Raw genomic sequence first — 14568 nt, forward strand, 5'->3', positions numbered from 1 at the left:
GTGATGAACTTCTACTCCTGGGGGAATTCTGAAGCAGTGGGTATAGAATTTTTTATTTTCCCTCATAAAACACATTTTGCCTAAGTAGTGTTGCAGTTCCGCCTTTTGCCCACCAGGGGCCGCTGTGGTGCCAGAACAGGGGCATGAACACAGCCAGCTGTTCTGGTGCCTCAGCGGCCTCCGGTGAGCAAAAAGCAGCAGTTCTTAGGCAAAATGTTTTTTATGTGGGAAAATACAAAATTATGCGAGACAGGAATTCTTTGTGTCCACAGATGTGCAGAATTCCCCCAGGAGTAGCATATTAACTATTCTGGAATCGTTAATATATTAGCAAAGAGTGTGTTTGAATTCTAAGGCCCGGAGTATTGGTTCTTAACCTACTAGTGACCTGTATTCAGGAATTTCATGTGATTGAGTATTCGGCTGCACCTCATGTACTGCTGGTGCCTCCAATTCTGTGGGAATCAAATGTCTAGGGGAAAGACACCCTCAAACTAATAAACAGTGTCTATAGAAGTATGTTGTAAACAAGACTGGATGATTGAGAAGGGGTGCCTATGATATAATTATGTTCCGTGATTAATGAGAGGTACTTGTTATTGCAGATGTTTTCTGTAATGGATGAAATAAGGATCTGTTGAAAAATGATTTTAATTCATTAATTGGTGGTTGTCACAGCTGTCAGTAGTAATAACTAGCTTAGAATTCCCTTTAGCTTATCAATCATGTAACCTAAAGATACCATAAAAGAAATTCCCTATGTAATTAGGTAAAATAAAAATGTAAAAAACAGAACACATAGTGAAATTAATCATAGGAAAGCAATTTTCCCTCCAAAAAGGAGTTTCTTTGTCTCACACCCTGTAAAAAGGAGGAGGATTAGAAAGTTAGTTAGGGAATGAACACTGTCAGCATTCTACTAGGTATAGAGGAGGGTACCAAACAACCTTCTCTTCATCATCCCCAGAGAGCGATAAAGTATGTCTTTCTGTATTGTGTATAATGATGTATTAAGTTTTGCTTAATTATCTTTAATTATATATTAGTTTGAGACAGTTATCTGACAATCTGAAATTTTTATTAAATTCAAACATGCAACAACATTGCTGTAAAGTAACTTTTTGGAGCAGGTAATTATATCGTGCACTAATCTTCAATAGTATTTTTACTCCCTAATGCAAGACTGGGGATGTGAAACTGATGGTTGTGATAATCTTACTGAAAAATATTTAAAACCAAAACTCTTAAATGTACTAATATTTATAGGGTCTTACATGCTGAAAGATCAGTATGTTTCACAAATTGTGTGTGTGTATATATATAATAGTGTGTGTGTGTGTGATATCTATCACATCTCACACACACGATTTATGAAACACTGTATAGTGAAATGCAGCCGCTACTGGAGAACTGGCCAGCATCTAATTGGTATACAACACAATAGTTAAGTGGTAAGGGAAGTTTTAATCAAGGGCACCAGGCCAAATCACTACTCTTGAAAAGTGCCATGTTTGTTTGTTTGTGCAAAGCATACAGGACCTTAGTTTTATCTTAAAAACTGACACAGTAAACTGTATGACACTCAATTTATCAATCTCAGAGAGGTGGAGGGCTGAGTTGACCCTCTTGGGACTGGAATTTATGGTTTAAAGCCATCTAGGAATGCCAAACATGAGGCTTAGACAACCGTTATCTCCTGTGGCTTATATAATGACATGTATGTGTATTTTTTGTTGGATAAATAAAGGTGACTATCTGAAAATTGGTTAAATCCTGTCTAGGGAAAAATAGGTTTATTTTCACAGATTCATAAATATTAAGGCCAGAAGGGACTATTAGATAATCTAGTCTTACCTCCTTTATGTCACAGGCTGTTAATTTTTACCCAGTTACCCCTGTATTGAGCCAAGTACCTTGGATTTCAGTAAACCATAACTAGTTTGCCTAAAGCTTGTCTTCCAGACAGACATCTGTTTTTGATTTGATGACATTGAGAGTTGGAGAATCCATCACTTCCTTTGGTAGTTTGTTCCAATGGTTAATCACCCTCACTATTATAGATTTGTGCCTTATTTCTAATTTGAATTTGTCTGGCTGTAGCTGTTAGCCATTGATTCTTGTAATGCCTTTGTCTGTTAGATTAAACAGCCCGTTAGTACCAAGTATCTTCTCTGCATTAATGTACTTTGATACTATAATCAAGTGACCTCTGAATTTCTTTTTGATAAAATAAACAGATTGAGCTCACTGGAGAGCATTTCTCCAGCCCTTGAATAATTTTTGTAGCTCTTTTCTGCACCATTTCCAATTCTTTATCCTTTGTAAAATGTGGACCTTTCTACTACTATGCTTACTACTCCCCTGTTTATATCCAAGGATCATAGCTCTGTTTGCCACATTATCCCACTGTGAGCTCATGTTCAGTTGCTTATCCACTCAGACTCCTAAATCCCTGTCAGGGTTGCTGTTTTCCAGCATATAGTCTCCTAGTCTGTAAGTATGGCCTGTTATCTTTGTTCCTAAATGTATGATTTTGCATTTAGCTGTATTAAAACTCATTTTGTTTGAATAGGCACAGCTTACCATGAAATTCAGATCCCTGTATATGACTGTCCTTTCTTCATTATTAATTGCCACACTGACAGTATATCATCTGCAAATTTTATCATCAGTGATTTTATATTTACTTTCTAGATCATTGTGAAAATGTTAAATAGCAACAGGCTTAGTACCAATTCCTGTGGAGTCCCACTAGAAATACTCCCATTCAGTTGTTCCTCATTGGCAACTACTTTTTGAGATCTGTCAGGTAGCCAGTTCTAATTCATTTAATGTATGCTTTGATATTGTATAGTGCTAATGTTTTAAGCAGAATATTGTGCAGTACAAAATCAAATGCCTTACAAAAGTCTAAGTGGATTACATCTACCAATTACCTTATCAACTAAGCCGCAGTATGATCACATAACGAAATCAGGTTAGTTTGAAAAGACCTCAGAGGAGTGAAGTTCTGGAACAGTCTTCCAAGGGAAGCAGTGGGAGCAAAAGACATATCTGGCTTCAAGACTAAGCGTGATAAGTTTATGGAAGGGACGATATGGTGGGATAGCCTAATTTTGGCCCACATGCTCAGGGTTTAGCTGATCGCCATATTTGGAGTTGGGAAGGAATTTTCCTCCAGGGCAGATTGGCAGGGGCCTTGGGGGTTTTTCACCTTCCTCTGCAGCGTGGGGCACGGGACACTTGCTGGAGAATTCTCTGCACCTTGAAGTTTTTAAACCACGATTTGAGGACTTCAGTAGCTCAGACATAGGTTAGGGGTTTGTTACAGGAGTGGTTGGGTGAGATTTTGTGGCCTGCATTGTGCAGGAGGTCAGACTAGACTATCATAATGGTCCCTTCTGACCTTAAAGTCTATGATTCTATGACCAGGATTGGTTGGAGAAGAGTCAATGTGGCTTTTGTAAAGGGAAATCATGCCTCACCAATCTGTTAGAAGTCTTTGAGGGGGTCATCAAACGTAGACAAGAGTGATCCAGTGGATATAGTGTACTTGGATTTTCAGACAGCTTTTGACAAGGTCCCTCACCAGCGGCTCTTAAGCAAAGTAAGATGTGATAGGATAAGAGGGAAGGCCCTCTCGTGGATCAGTAACTGGCTAAAGGATAGGACACAAAGGGTAGGAATAAAGTCAGTTTTCATAGAATCATAGAATATAAGGGTTGGAAGGGACCCCAGAAGGTCATCTAGTCCAACCCCCTGCTCGAAGCAGGACCAATTCCCAGTTAAATCATCCCAGCCAGGGCTTTGTCAAGCCTGACCTTAAAAACCTCTAAGGAAGGAGATTCTACCACCTCCCTAGGTAACGCATTCCAGTGTTTCACCACCCTCTTAGTGAAAAAGTTTTTCCTAATATCCAATCTAAACCTCCCCCACTGCAGCTTGAGACCATTACTCCTCGTTCCGTCATCTGCTACCATTGAGAACAGTCTAGAGCCATCCTCTTTGGAACCCCCTTTCAGGTAGTTGAAAGCAGCTATCAAATCCCCCCTCATTCTTCTCTTCTGCAGGCTAAACAATCCCAGCTCCCTCAGCCTCTCCTCATAACTCATGTGTTCCAGACCCCTAATCATTTTTGTTGCCCTTCGCTGGACTCTCTCCAATTTATCCACATCCTTCTTGAAGTGTGGGGCCCAAAACTGGACACAGTACTCCAGATGAGGCCTCACCAATGTCGAATAGAGGGGAACAATCACGTCCCTCGATCTGCTGGCTATGCCCCTACTTATACATCCCAAAATGCCATTGGCCTTCTTGGCAACAAGGGCACACTGCTGACTCATATCCAGCTTCTCGTCCACTGTCACCCCAGGTCCTTTTCCGCAGAACTGCTGCCTAGCCATTCGGTCCCTAGTCTGTAGCTGTGCATTGGGTTCTTCCATCCTAAGTGCAGGAGCCTGCACTTATCCTTATTGAACCTCATCAGATTTCTTTTGGCCCAATCCTCCAATTTGTCTAGGTCCTTCTGTATCCTATCCCTCCCCTCCAGCGTATCTACCACTCCTCCCAGTTTAGTATCATCCGCAAATTTGCTGAGAGTGCAATCCACACCATCCTCCAGATCATTTATGAAGATATTGAACAAAACCGGCCCCAGGACCGACCCTTGGGGCACTCCACTTGATACCGGCTGCCAACTAGACATGGAGCCATTGATAACTACCCGTTGAGCCCGACAATCTAGCCAGCTTTCTACCCACCTTATAGTGCATTCTTCCAGCCCATACTTCCTTAACTTGCTGACAAGAATACTGTGGGAGACCGTGTCAAAAGCTTTGCTAAAGTCAAGAAACAATACATCCACTGCTTTCCCTTCATCCACAGAACCAGTAATCTCATCATAAAAGGCGATTAGATTAGTCAGGCATGACCTTCCCTTGGTGAATCCATGCTGGCTGTTCCTGATCACTTTCCTCTCATGCAAGTGCTTCAGGATTGATTCTTTGAGGACCTGCTCCATGATTTTTCCAGGGACTGAGGTGAGGCTGACCGGCCTGTAGTTCCCAGGATCATCCTTCTTCCCTTTTTTAAAGATTGGCACTACATTAGCCTTTTTCCAGTCATCCGGGACTTCCCCTGTTCGCCACGAGTTTTCAAAGATAATGGCCAATGGCTCTGCAATCACAGCCGCCAATTCCTTCAGCACTCTCGGATGCAACTCGTCCGGCCCCATGGACTTGTGCACGTCCAGCTTTTCTAAATAGTCCCTAACCACCTCTATCTCCACAGAGGGCTGGCCATCTCTTCCCCATTTTGCGATGCCCAGCGCAGCAGTCTGGGAGCTGACCTTGTTAGTGAAAACAGAGGCAAAAAAAGCATTGAGTACATTAGCTTTTTCCACATCCTCTGTCACTAGGTTGCCTCCCTCATTCAGTAAGGGGCCCACACTTTCCTTGGCTTTCTTCTTGTTGCCAACATACCTGAAGAAACCCTTCTTGTTACTCTTGACATCTCTGGCTAGCTGCAGCTCTAGGTGCGATTTGGCCCTCCTGATATCATTCCTACATGCCCGAGCAATATTTTTATACTCTTCCCTGGTCATATGTCCAACCTTCCACTTCTTGTAAGCCTCTTTTTTATGTTTAAGATCCGCTAGGATTTCACCATTAAGCCAAGCTGGTCGCCTGCCATATTTACTATTCTTTTGACTCATCGGGATGGTTTGTCCCTGTAACCTCAACAGGGATTCCTTGAAATACAGCCAGCTCTCCTGGACTCCTTTCCCCTTCAAGTTAGTCCCCCAGGGGATCCTGGCCATCCGTTCCCTGAGGGAGTCGAAGTCTGCTTTCCTGAAGTCCAGGGTTCATATCCTGCTGCTTACCTTTCTTCCCTGCGTCAGGATCCTGAACTCAACCAACTCATGGTCACTGCCTCCCAGATTCCCATCCACTTTTGCTTCCCCCACTAATTCTACCCGGTTTGTGAGCAGCAGGTCAAGAAAAGCGCCCCCCCCCCAGTTGGCTCCTCTAGCACTTGCACCAGGAAATTGTCCCCTACGCTTTCCAAAAACTTCCTGGATTGTCTATGCACCGCTGTATTGCTCTCCCAGCAGATATCAGGAAAATTAAAGTCACCCATGAGAATCAGGGCATGCGATCTAGTAGCTTCCGTGAGCTGCCGGAAGAAAGCCTCATCTACCTCATCCCCCTGGTCCGGTGGTCTATAGCAGACTCCCACCACTACATCACTCTTGTTGCACACACTTCTAAACTTAATCCAGAGACACTCAGGTTTTTCTGCAGTTTCGTACCGGAGCTCTGAGCAGTCATACTGCTCCCTTACATACAGTGCTACTCCCCCACCTTTTCTGCCCTGCCTGTCCTTCCTGAACAGTTTATAACCATCCATGACAGTACTCCAGTCATGTGAGTTATCCCACCAAGTCTCTGTTATTCCGATCACGTCATAGTTCCTTGACATCACCAGGACCTCCAGTTCCCCCTGCTTGTTTCCAAGGCTTTGTGCATTTGTATATAAGCACTTGAGATAACCTGTTGATCGCCCCTCATTCCCAGTATGAGGCAGGAGCCCTCCCCTCACAGACATTCCTGCCTGTGCTTCCTCCCGGTATCCCGCTTTCCCACTTACCTCAGGGCTTTGGTCTCCTTCCCCCGGTGAACCTAGTTTAAAGCCCTCCTCACTAGGTTAGCCAGCCTGCTGGCAAAGATGGTCTTCCCTCTCTTCGTAAGATGGAGCCCATCTCTGCCCAGCACTCCTCCTTCATGGAACACCATCCCATGGTCAAAGAATCCAAAGCCTTCTCTCCGACACCACCTGCGTAGCCATTCGTTGACTTCCACGATTCGACGGTCCCTACCTAGGCCTTTTCCTTCCACGGGGAGGATGGACGAGAACCCCACTTGCGCCTCCAGCTCCTTTATCCTTCTTCCTAGAGCCACATAGTCCGCAGTGATCCGCTCAAGGTCATTCTTGGCAGTATCATTGGTGCCCACGTGGAGAAGCAGGAAGGGGTAGCGATCCGAGGGCTTGATGAGTCTCGGCAGTCTCTCCGTCACATCGCGAATCTTAGCCCCTGGCAAGCAGCAGACTTCTCGGTCAGAGCGGCAGATAGATGACTCAGTCCCACGGAGGAGAGAGTCCCCGACCACCACCACCCGCCTTCTCCTCTTGGGAGTGGTGGTCGTGGAACTCCCAACCTCAGGACATAGCATCTCATGCCTTCCAACCAGCGGAGTCTCCTTCTGCTTTCTCGACCCAGACATATCATCTGGTCCACTCTCCGCAACGATACCTGTGGAGAGAACATGAAAGCGGTTAGTTACCTGTGTCTATATTACTGGAACCCGGACATTCCGCTTACCTCTTCTGTAGGTCACATGTTGCCAAGCTTCTTCACTGGCCTCTTGGCTCCTCTGTGCAACCTGCTCTATATCTGTAGAGCTTTGTGCCCCTAGAAGCCTATCCTGAGTTTTGTCCAGAAAATCCTCAGTTTCTCGTATGTAACGCAGGGTCGTTATCTGTTGCTCCAGACCTTCAATCTTCTCTTCCAATATGGAGACCAGCTTGCACTTTGTACAGACAAAGTCGCTTCTGTCCTGTGGAAGAAAGACAAACATGGCACATCCAGTGCAGGTCACAACAGCTGAACCCCCCCCCTTCCATATCACCTTCCTACTATGAGCTTCCTCAGAGCAGTTTGCAAGACGTAAGCCTCACTGGGCTCACCCCAGGCGAACTCCCAGGCAAACTCCTGCTGCGAGCTGCTCTGCTGTCCCCCAATTGTTTTCAGAATGGAGAGAGAGAAATAGCAGGGGTCCCCCAAGGATCTGTACTGGGACTAGTGCTTTTCAATATGTTCAGAAATTATCTGGAAAAAGGGATAAACAGTGAGGTGGCAAAGTTTGCAGATGTTACAAAATTACTCAAGATAGTTAAGTCCAAAACAGAATGCACAGAGTCACAAAGGAATCTCACAAAACTGGGTGACTGGGCAACAGAACAGCAGATGAAATTCAGTTTTGATAAGTGCAACGTAATGCACCTTGGAAAACATCCCAACAATATATACAAAATGATGGAGTCTAAATTAGCAGCTGCTACTCAAGAAAGAGATCTTAGAAAATTAGAGTCATTGTGGATAGTTCTCTGAAAACATCCACTCAGTGTGCAGCGGCAGTCAGAAAAGCTAACAGAATATTAGAAACCAGTACAAAAGGGATAGATAAGACAGTAAATATAATTCCACTGTATAAATACATTGTATGCCCAGTTTGTGCAGTTCTGATCATCCCACCTCAAAAAAGATATATTAGAAATGGAAAAGGCACAGAGAAAGGCAACAAAAATTATTAGGGAAATGAAACAGTTTCCATAAGGGGAGAGATTTTAAAAAATGGCACTATTCAGCTTGGAAAAGAGATGACTGGGGGGGGATATGACAGAGGCCCATAAAATAATGCATGATATGGAGAAAGTGAATAAGGAAGTGTTGTTTACCTCTTTACCTAATACAAGAACCAGGAGTCACACAATGAAATTAAAAACAAAAGGAAGTACTTCTTCACACAATGCACAGTCAATGTGTAGATTTCATTGCCAGAGGATGTTGTGAAGTCCAAAAATATAACTGGCTTCAAAAAAATTAGATAAGTTTATAGAGGATAGGTCCATCAATGGCTATTAGCTAAGATGGTCAGGGATGCAACCCCATGGTCTGGGTGTCCCTAAGCCTCTGACTGCTAGATCCACGGGATGGATAATGCAATAATTATGCTGTTCTGTTCCCTCTGAAGCATCTAGCATTGGCCACTGTCAGAAGACAGGATATTGGGCTAGATGAACCATTGGTCTGACCCAGTATAGCCATTTTTACATTCTTCTAACCACCTTAGTGATCAGAGTGACAGGAGATAAAATAGGAATTGATGTCTCAGGGATGGTCTTTACTAAAGGGTTAATACAAGTTATTCCACTTGAGCTATCTAGCAAATGATGGAGCTGTCCTAGCTCAGGTGAGAGCTGCCTCTCTGCAATATGTAACTCAAACTATACTCAAGTTGCTGTATCCACACTGGCATTGTATTGAACTGACTGAGGTGCTAGACCTTCTGGGTGTAGGCCTAACTTGTCCAGTCTGACAAAAGTAAGATCTCATTTCTCAGTTTGTATGCTTGAGAAGGTGAATGGAAGATTAAATTGTAAATTAGGGCATAACACACATTAGGCTGGAGTCTGTCTAGCTAAGATAATCAGAAAGTAAGTCCCTGGTACGAGGGACAATGGACAAGATGAACCTGGAATGTAGAGATCAGGTTATACAGGAACATCGCATGACCAGAGCATGCTGTACAGGGATTAGTTCCTGAAGCGCATGATGCAGTGTATAGTCAGGAATGCAGGTGTTAGTAATGAAGTATATAAGGAAAAGTTTTGCTGTGTAACTTTGGATTTGTGATGTACCCTGCTTCCCCCCTACCCCCACCCCGTGCCTTTGAGCTGGGCCAGCTTGGGCATAGTGTCACTGTATGCCAAATAAAGGTACCTGAGTGACAAATTCTGGAATCGAACCATGTTTTTGGAAACCAAGTGGAAGAGGGTCTCAAGGTGCAACGCTGGAGTGCAGTTGTTGGTTCTTAGCACTGTGCTAGTGTGAGATATTCTTTAAAAATCTGTCATGGGGTGGCAAGGTTCCTTCCCCACTTTGAACTCTAGGGTACAGATGTGGGGACCTGCATGAAAGACCCCCTAAGATATATTCTTACCAGCTTAGGTTAAACACTGCCACCACCAAAGTGTTATACAAAGAACCGGGGAAGTGCCCACTTGGAAACGTCTCCCTCCCCCCCCCGCCCCCAAAATATCCCCCCAAGCACTACACCCCCTTTCCTGGGGAAGGCTTGCTAAAAATCCTCACCAATATGCATAGGTGAACACAGACCCAAACCCTTGGATCTTAAGAACAATGAAAAGCAATCAGGTTCTTAAAAGAAAATTTTAATTAAAGAAAAAGTAAAAGAATCGCCTCTGTAAAATCAGGATGGTAAATACCTTACAGGGTAATCAGATTCAAAACATAGAGAATCTCTCTAAGCAAAACCTTAAGTTACAAAAAGATACAAAAACAGGAATATACATTCTATTCAGCACAGCTTATTTTATCAGCCATTTAAACAAAACAGAATCTAACGCATATCTAACTAGATTACTTACTGATTTTTTACAGGAGTTCTGACATGCATTCCTGTTCTGGTCCCGGCAAAAGCATCACACAGACAGAGAGAACCCTTTGTTTTTTCCCCCCTCCAGCTTTGAAAGTATCTTGTCTCCTCATTGGTCATTTTGGTCAGGTTCCAGCGAGGTTATCTTAGCTTCTTAACCCTTTCCAGGTGAAAGGGTTTTTCCTCTGGCCAGGAGGGATTTAAAAGTGTTTACTCTTCCCTTTATTTTTATGACATGGGGTACTGTGGGAAAAGTTGTATGTTCTTTCTGGGCACAGAAGTGGAATTGGTATTAGCCTAGCAGCTCATTATCGCACATTACTTCTGATTTTGTGTTCATGGCCTGTGCTCCAGTATGAAGGCATGGATCCTTTTTAGTACCTGTACCAAATGTCGTCATCAATGGAATTCTCAGTTCAGGAACAGGTGGCAGATACAGGGCAGGAGATGCAGTGGAGAGCCTTTCAGTGTGGCTTCTCACCCTCCGAAGGTAGCAGTGTGCTTTGCTGAGAAGATCACACAGGTGGCATCTAGACAGAATGGCAGAGTGGAGACAGATGCAGATTTTCATAGCTGAGGAATCCTGCCATTCCAACATCGGGAGGAATCCTCAGTCACCAGGCAGTGGAAACAACTCCATGGCTAGGGTGACCATATTTCCCTATGCTGAATACGGGACACCTGGTAAACTTATTCGTATTCAAGTGAGTTCAACGGCAATCAATCAGAACTATGCAGTACAAATTTTCAAATTAACACCAAGTTGATTGAGCCCCTGTAAAAAGAAATACTGCGTAGTTGGATTATTTTAATTTACCATCTTATCTTTAAGGCTTTAGGGTTCACAGGGGGAGAGGTGACACACGCTCCCGCACACCTCTCACACAGGAGGGGTGACCGACAGACCCAACCCTCCCTGCCTGGTGCACTCCGCCCTCCATGCCTGGCTGGGCCCCCGAGACAGACCAAACTCTCCTGGTACCTGGCGCCCCATCTTCCTGAGGCAACATGTTGGGGGGGGTACACAGGGTCACATGTTCCACCTCCTCAGATTTCTGCCAGGGTTCACACCAGAATATGGCCAGCATCAGCCTTTTGACACTGTGCAGGAGGGAAAGGACGGGAGCTGCTTGCGGGGGGGGGAGGGGAGGGATGATCTGACCTGTGTCTTTGCAGAGCTCATCTCTTCCCTACCCCCACCTTCCACTCTCCTGTGGCTAGAAGCCGCTTGTCCCTGCCTGCCCACATAGTGTCAAAAGGCAACTAACGCCTCCATGATGCTTCTGGACACCGACATAACCCAGCCACCTTTTGTCCCCTGGCTACAGCGTTGACAGGAAGGGGTTAAGCCCTAAGGACGAATTGTGCTCCAGGGCCCAGGGAACCTGACTGCAGGGGCTTCAGCAAACCCAGCCAGAAAGGCAGCTCAGCCCTGGTCTACAGTGGGGGATGGGGTGGGGTGGGGTGGGGTGGGGGGAGGTTGACCTAAGATATGCAACTTCAGTTACGCGAATAGCTTAGCTGAAGTCGGCGTATCTTAGGTCAACTTACCTGGCTTTGACGATCCCCGATAGATCGATCCGGCAGGTAGTGAAGACCTACCCTCAGCAGGGGAGGCTGCCTATGGTATGGAGCAGCCCCGCACACCCTGGGGGCAGGACCCAGGAGGAGGGCAGGTAAAGAGGGTGGTAACCCCTTGCCTGCGGGGCTGCTGTGGAGCTTGCAGGGTCGGGGCGCAAACAGGCTGGAAATCACTTCCCCCTGGCCACTCCAGAGCTTGGCGGAGGGGCTTCACCGTGTCAGCGCTATGTGGGGCTTTGGAACACAGTGCCCCAGGCTGGAAGGTCTTGGGCTTTCCTGGGGCGCCAGCCCAACCAGAGGCAGTGGGGAAGGAAGGATCCTGCTGGCCAGGCTGTTGGTGAGCTCAGTGCTCCAACCAGGGGCTGGTGCTCTGCACAGCGCTGGGAATGGGACATGCCCCACCAGGGGAGGATATAAGGAACAGTGGGGGTGAGGGGTGGGGGCGAAAGGGCAAAGCAGGGAGAGGACAGAGAGAAGGGGAGCACATAAAGGGCCGATGGGTGGCCAGCAGAGGCGACACATAACCAGCTGCTGCCTGGTGTCTGCCTGTACTCACCAGGCACCATGGCACACAACACGCAGCCAGTTCCAACTGGAAATGGAATGGGAGGGGCAGGGCCCTGCTTGATGAGAGCCAGCACGCAGGGGGGGCTATGCTGGTGGACCAGCAGGGGCATTAGCTGGCCCTGTATGCTGTAGCTTTGCCCCGCCACCAGCCTTGCACACCCATGCCCATTGTTGGCCACTAGACCCCCCCACGCTCACTGCTGGTGGGCGGGCGGCTGGTGAGCAGGGATCTAGCCAGCAGCAGGACCCACAAGTCCTAACTGGGGGAGGAGACATAAAATTCGGTACAATTTGCCCTTTTTAAAAAAAAAGTCAGGACACCTGCAGGAGGGCTTAAATAAGGGACTGTCCCTTTAAAAATGGGACATCTGGTCACCCTATCCATGGCACAGATGGATGCTTTTCTCCTAGAGGCCTAGAACAACTGTTCTCTCTTTCACTCAGGACTCTTCGGCAAGTTCATATCTTCCAATGCCTCCAAAGCCTGAAATAATATTAACACCATTACTAACGCTGTTCTGATGTCTCAGGCCTCTCCTCCCACACATCCAAGCCAATTTTAAAATTAAAATATTAAAATATTTTATATATAGCACTTTCTGTTGTCCTCCTGGGGAGGAACCTTGGACTGAGCAGCTTTAGGGTAGAGAAATGCAGAGATGGTGGAAAATGATTGCTAAGAGAATAAAAGTTGCAAATTTTCCCTTGCTGTGACCCTGAAAGTTAAAGGGGAGAATTTTTTCACTTTTAACTCAGACAGAAAAACATCACAAATTCATCACTTTTCGTCTGCCTGGTGAAGATGAGGCACCAACCTAGGATTTTCTGACAGGCAGCACTAGAGTCCAGAACCTCTGAAACAGAAGGACGAGGCCAAGGAATGACCTGTTGATTGAAAATGCACATGGACTTTAGAAGGAAGTCAGGCTGCCTCTTCAGTCTGCAGAGGGAGATGCTGGAGCCAGCCAGCCAGGCAGAAGGCTGCAGCTTAGAGTTTGCTAGAAAGGACGGTTACAAACTACATTGACAATGACTGCCAGCAGCAGCAGAAGGAGCACTAGCACCAAAGGGACCTGCTAGAGCATATCCTGCTCAAAATACTCCCCCTTATTCGTACATATGCTGTGCAGAGTACAGATTGCTCTAGTAAAATGAATGGCATTATACATACTGCTGTACGAACAGTTTTGTGGGCAGCACTATTTGGTCGTCAGTCAGCCAAATCCATGTTCCGCAGCTGTCCTACACTTGCTCAGTGTGTAATTAAACCTCCTTCTACCAGGTGCCCCCAGGGTAGGGCTTCAAAAGCCAGCACAGTAGAGGGTAGGCTGGTTTCCCCAAAATAACAGTGAACACAGATACCCTGTCAATATCCCTATCATTGGATGGGAATAAAGTCCCACCTTACCCAAATTCAAAAGGGCCAGATCTACAGAAAACCCTGGCATTATTCGCTCTGCCCATTCATCCTACAAAGTTGGCCTGTGGTCTACCAAAGCTTGCAGAATGCTAGAGTAGTATCGTTTCTGGTTTACACAGTCACGTGCAGCTTGGGGAGGAGGGGCATACAATGGCCATGTATGCCATCAACAGTGTAACAGATATTGCAATCAGATGCACTATTTTCAGGGGTCTATTATATTGTTATATAGATTATCGTGGGCTAGAGATTGTATTCTACTCAAGTGGGGGGAGAAGGGGAAGGGTTACCACTGCCCCTCCAGGAACTAAAAACAGCATGCAGTCCTGCAACTGTGACTAGCTCCAGAAAAGTACCACCGTCTGGGGTGATACGCATTTAGTGGTTCAAGTTGGGTTTCAAGAGAGGCATGACACAAAGAATTCGGGGTATAAAGGGCCAGCTTGAACTGACAGAGGGGGTTTCTTTCTGATTCAACAAATTGACATGACCTTTTGTCCAAGCAGGGCCCCCACCCTGCTAAATGACTGGAACCTGCCAGGGTCTCAACAGGACGGATGAGAGTCTACTGTTAAAGCACTTAGATTCTGTAATTGGTTTATATATTTTTTCTGTATGCTTTTACCCACAAATAGAGGTGCTCTGCTTTGAAAAAGCTGTTTGATTCCTTGTAAATCACTGTCACTGTCCTTGGAAAGAAAGCAAAGAATGAAAGCTGGACATTAGAACTGCTTGGGACAATCACAGTGGCTGGCAGGGGAG

This window comes from Caretta caretta, chromosome 3, assembly GCF_965140235.1.
Source record: "Caretta caretta isolate rCarCar2 chromosome 3, rCarCar1.hap1, whole genome shotgun sequence".
In the NCBI taxonomy this organism is placed as follows: domain Eukaryota; kingdom Metazoa; phylum Chordata; order Testudines; family Cheloniidae; genus Caretta; species Caretta caretta.